The sequence below is a fragment of the Urocitellus parryii genome, chromosome 3 (assembly GCF_045843805.1).
Source record: "Urocitellus parryii isolate mUroPar1 chromosome 3, mUroPar1.hap1, whole genome shotgun sequence".
NCBI lineage: Eukaryota > Metazoa > Chordata > Mammalia > Rodentia > Sciuridae > Urocitellus > Urocitellus parryii.
The window spans coordinates 103,680,761-103,687,022 of record NC_135533.1 but is presented as its reverse complement, the minus strand read 5'-3'; positions in this window follow the sequence as shown (position 1 = coordinate 103,687,022).

Genomic DNA, 6,262 nt, shown 5'->3' with positions numbered 1-6,262 from the left:
AGAACTGGCACAGAAGGCCAAGACCACATGTCCAGAATATTTTAGGATTCTCATTCCCTGAGATTAGACTGCACCCCTAGAAGTCAAAAATTGGGAGTGGGAAAGAAACCTCAAAGTAGTTCCTACTTGCCAGTGAAAAGTGAATGAATTTTACTAATAAAAATATAAAAAATTCAACATCCTTGTACTATATTTCTGTTTAGGTTGTATCGTGTTGTTAGAGCACTGAAAGGTGATTTTTATACTTAGACTGTTATATATATTTAACAGCCAGGCTCATAATAGCACCTTCTGTTATTCATTATCTATACCAGGTATGAATGTTCACTGTTACCACTAATATTAACACTGGTTAAGGTAATAAGAGAAAAGACATTTTTAAATTAGTAAAGAGTTCTGGCCATGACTTATTTGCAGATTATGTGATCAATTCCATGAAATACAATGAAGTCTATTAAAAAAAACATAAACAGGGCTGGGGATGTGGCTCAAGCGGTAGCGCACTCGCCTGGCATGGGTGCGGCCCGGGTTCGATCCTCAGCACCACATACCAACAAAGATGTTGTGTCCGCCGAGAACTAAAAAAAAATAATAATAAATATTAAAAATTCTCTCTCTCTCTCTCTCTCTCTCTCTCTCTCTCTCTCTCTCTCCTCTCTCACTCTCTCTTTAAAAAAAAAACAAACAAGTAAAAACTGCAATAAGTTGGTATATACAACATTCTCACATATAAATCAAGATCATTCATAAGTAAAACAAGAAGAAGTATAATTTACAAAAACCACAACAAAGATAAACATCAAGTAAAAAAGGTAGTAAAATTCCTATGGGAAGAAAACTCCCAAACAGCAGTAAATTACCAAATTTTGGTAAATGAAAGACATGTCATATTCTTGACAAGAAAACTCAATTATCAGGATATTACTACTTCCTAAGTTAATCTATAAATGTATCTTACTAATCTTGATATTAAAAATGGGGAAACTACATTTTGGAGGCAGTTATGAAACATAAAAGAATTGTTTAAAAACAATTTTAGATGTCTATGTAATTGTATTATAATTTTGTTTTAAAAAGAATTCTTGGACTAGAGACATGCAAGAGCCTGATTTCTATTCCTAGTGCCACCAAAAGAAAAAAAAAGACTTATCTTTGTTTTGATTTATATATTTAAATATTTTCAGATGAAATTATATATCTGGGATCTTTTTCAAAGAAAAATAAATGGATAAGAAGATGGATGATAAAGATTGGCCATGAAATTATCCCAAAGCTTTATGTTGCCTCTCCATGGGGGCTCATTAAGCTATTCTGTCTAAATTTTTATGTTTTGATTTTTCAGTTTCAAAAGGAGTTGGAAGATAAAACACATATTTGTATTTTTAAAACCTCAAAGGAGTGTGTTTTAAACTAACTTGATTCTGAACTTCAGATGGAAATAATAAGCCTAGTATAAAGCTAGGAAACCTCTAAAAAATAAAAAAAGAGAAACAGCTCTGTGACATAGGTATGATAATTAAAAACCATGTGGTGCTAGCACATTGATAGATTAATGGAACAAAGTGTAAAAAAATTACATCTGGGAATTTGGTATATGATAAAAATGGCATCTCAAAAGGGTATGGTGTTTTAGCTCATTTCTCTTGCTAATAATAGCATGGACTGGATAAGTTACAAATAAAAGAAGTTTATCTTGGCTGGCAGTTCTGATCTTCCTGATTGAGAAGATGCATTTATTTGTTAATAGCCTTCTTGCTGGCAGAGGGCAAGACACTGGCTGTCTCATGGTGAAACACAGAGAGCTATAGAGACCTAGCCAAACCGGCTTTTATAGCAAATCTACTCTTAATCCATGGTTCATCACACAGATGGGTTACTCAATCCATGAGGGAGGAGTTCTAATCACCTTTTAAAAGCTCCATTTCTTACAGCTCTTAGTAGGAGTAGGGATTAAATTTCAACATGAGTTTGAGAAGGATATTCAAATCATAGCTTATGGTAAAAAGGAAATACAAATGAGTTAGGAAAATTATCTGTTCATTAAGAAAATAAATTTGCATCGTTACTTCTTACTTCACAACATGAAAAATTCCAAATTCAACATGGTAAAAGATTCACAAGTGAATGAAACTAACAAATTTTAAGATAATTCCTATATAGTACTGGATAGAAGAAGGCCTTTCTAAGTACGATTCAAAATTTAGAAGCCACAAAGAATAAAACTAAAGTCTATTACATAAAAAAATCAAGAACTTCTGCATGACAAAAAGAAAAAAATAACAAGTTAAAGAAAGTGTTTAAGTAGTAATATTACAAAACTAAATCTTTCTAGTAAAACTTCAAAAAAGCAACAACATCATTAACCCTTTAGAAAAATGGCCAAAGAGTATGAACACTATTCAAATTTATTCATTGAAGAAAAATGACAAAAATTAAATTGCAGTATAATTTTATACCAATGAAATCAGAAAACTCCAGAAATCTGGTAATTTATTCTGAGATGCAAGAGAAGTAAGATCTCTAACACATTGTTGGCACAGATGCAAATAAGTACAACTTTATGGAGAGAACTTGGCAATATCTTTCAAAATTAAATATGCATACACCCTTTGACTCAAAAAATTATCACATATAACAAACATAAAAAGTTATTCATCAGCAATGCTTCCCAGGAGAAAAGGGAGTAAGAGATGGGGATGGGGTAGGTGGACCCCAAATAGATAGGACCAAAGTATTTCATTGTATATTTATAGTAGTTTTAAACTATGTGAATATATTACCTATTTAGACATTAAACAAGTTTTATTAGACCTCTCTCTCTCTCTCTCTCTCTCTCTCTCTCTCTCTCTCTCTGTCTGTCTCATAGTGGTCAAGAGAGGAAAGTTACATAAAGAGTGAGTGATGTAAAGGAAAAAAAAAATGGACATAGGAAGGCAGGGGCCTTAGCCAGGAAAGTGAGCAAGATCCTGCAGGAGAAAAGATTTGTGAAAGTGTTCTCAGGCTGTGCTCAGTGTCAACCCAGGGGGGTATATGAGGGAAATTCACTGTATATTTTGAAACAACAAAGAGCTAGAAAGATGGGAAATGGAGAAAACAGACACTGAGGTGCTGTCTGTGCATATTCTGGGAGCTTCAAGATGTGGCTATGATGCAATGATATGAAAACAGAAAAATCCCATATACCTTTCATGAAGCATAATCATAGTAACCCTCCCTTTTTATTATAGAAAAGCAGTGCTTCAGCTCAAAATTCCAGTCCTCAGTTCCACCTGAAACCCTCCCTTGAGCACAGGGTCTTAGTCACCTAACTATATTTTAGTTCCTGCTGAATGAATTGAAAGCATTAGTGAACACTTCCTTATACCCGCCCTCTCCTTGGACCACTGTCCTTGTAAACAAGGTGGGTTAGCCAGCTGAATGATGAGAGGCCATAGTGAATGAGATGCCAAGGAAACACCCAGCACCAGTTTTCAGACAGGTAAAGTGAATCTCCCAGATTAGCTGATCCTCACCTGAATGCAGCCTCCCGAAGAAGCCCAGGGGAAGCAGTGGAGGGACCACTCAGCCCAAAACATAAGTCCTTGTTGAAGTCATGTGCTTTGGGGTAGTGTCTTATACATTAATAGGTAACGGATAAACTCCTCATTTTCCCACTGCTACAATTTCCTAGAATCTTATTCCCAGTCCCTAAAAGAAGATTACAAATTGGCTGAGTTCCATCTCTACTTTTTTATTTTTATAGGTAAGGACCAGACCATACATAATAATAGAACTCTGTCACACAATCTGTGGCAAAGAGCTCAGGAAACCAATCCATTTTCTACAGTAACCTGTCCTGGACTTCAGTCTTCTTTCTTACAAATTAGACTTGTGGGAAGTCAGAACACTGAGCCAAGAAGCCAAACAACAGCTTCTATAATAATTGGTCCCAAATGGCCAGCACTTGATTAGTAACTGACAGCTTCCTTAATATTTGGTCTCATTTCCAACTTAGGATCAATTAGGGATGCTTAAATATGCTCCCTTAGCCAAATCACATGAAAGGACCCTACTCTAGCCTTTATCAGGGCATGCCTGGAACCCTCTCTTCCCAAAGTGAGCTGAATCACTCCTCTGCCTGCCTGTGAATCTCAGCCCTGTGTCACAAGGATGGCCAACTGCAAATAAACAGGTTTTTCCTTATTCTCATTTGGGTGGTCTCTCTGTTTAATTCTGTGCTATCAATCGTCTTCCTGAAGGTCAAATGTAAATAAACCTGGTTCAATGAGCAGAAACTTGTGGGTCTCTGTCCATTTACAACCTGCTGATTCAAATTCTCATAAAGGGGGGCATTTATGTTTCTGCTGATGTTATCAGCATACTGTACTATAAAATAATCTAGAAATCACCAATTAAAAATATTTAAATGAGTGGAAAATAGACCAGTAGGGTAGAAGAAGGACGATGGGGGAGAGAAGAGGAGGGGGTGAGGGAGGGCACCGGGGACTGAAATGGAATAAATTAAATTCCATGCATGTACAATTACCTTGCTGATAGACAATATACTTTTTAAAAATTCAGCATCCATTCTTTTTTTAAGTTATTTTTATACCTTATTTATTTTTATGTGGTGCTGAGGTTTGAACCCAGTGCCTCACACATGCTAGGCAAGCACTCTACCACTGAACTATAGCCTCAGCCTATGATGGACATATTTTTAAAATTTTTTTAATGAAACATACTCAACAAATGCTGGGCTTTCTCCTTCTGCATATGGGTTAGTCCCCCTCCTCAGATGCTCCTCCTTCCCGACTATGGCTGGTACTTCGTATGTACTCCACAGACATAAATTTAAAAATAGACTGAATTTCAGAAGTATTTTTTCTTTGAGTGTCAAAGATGAGCCGAGTCTGTGAAGAGTTGCTTAAGCAAAACTGCATCCTTTAAGTGAGGGCAGCTTTTATAAAATGATCATTAGGGCCATCTCTGGAGTTCCCTCCCTTTACATTTTTCTCATGTTAAAAAAAATAAATATCTCCTTTAGGTTTGATGTAGAACCTCTGAGCAATGCCAGTTTCTTTCCCTGGGGGCAGGGGGGTAATTTTTCCTACAATACCTACTAACAACAGGGCTGCAAATAGTCACTCCTTCCTCAGGGACTAGTGAAGATGAGCAAGCATCTGAAGGACAGCAGCCAAACACAGCTTTGGCTTACAGCTGTAAAAACACACTGCTTATCCAGTTGGAGTTTACTTTTTCTGCAGCTCTAAAGAAGTAACTTTCCTTACTTCCAATCATACATCTAGACACTTTACATCCACCTACAGGTTAGGCAAGTGGTACATCCCCCACCAGATATATTTTTTTAAGTCCTTTGCAATAGGAGCATAGAATATTGTATTTGGGTTCCTAAGACAGGAATAAGATAAACAAATATAACTAACAACATCAACACTATTCTCCAGATTCATGCATGATGAATTGCTAAACCCTGAGGTTAGAACTTTTTTATTTTTTTTTTTTTAAACCAGAAAGCTGGTTCCTAGCTAGACCAAAAACAACATGAACATAATATTGTTTTAAAAAACAGGCACATGGGGATTAGAGAGCTCTCTCGAGACTCATTTCTGGACTCAAAACCATTTGGAAAGAAAATAGGAAAGCAGTGTCCATGTTGAATTAATTTGCTAAACTTATTTAGTTAAGAAAACTGCAAGAGCACACAGAAGATGCCCCCCCCCCTTTTTTTTTCCTAAGGGGGGAAAAATATATTATAGCCCAATTTTAAACTCATTGAGTAAAAAATCCTATATTATTTGGGTTTTGGCAATAAAGAATGCATAATCAGACACCTTTTAGGAAGTTTAAAAAATGTCTTATTTTTATGGCATAATAATAAGCCGTTTTACATAAAGTTCAGATGCAATGAAACATTACTTACAAAGCTGACTTAATCATATCTGTGCTCTACTTAGCAATCACATTATTTCATAAGGGATAGTTTTTATTTCAAATTAATTTGTAAGTTAACTTTTAAAAGCACATTTTGTTGGGTGCTTGAAGTCCTTTACAAATAGAAATTTAGGACATTTAGTGACTCGGGAGTTTCCTATCCCCAGATGTGGGGAAATGCTTCTAAGAATTCACATTTTGAAAAAACTTTGACATCTAGCTCAAGTTTTGTGTTAAAATACTTGAATAAAAGCAAACTTTAAGAATTAAATAAAGTATATTTTAGATACAATTTTTTAAGGCAGCTTTAAATCCTTTCCAACTGATAGTA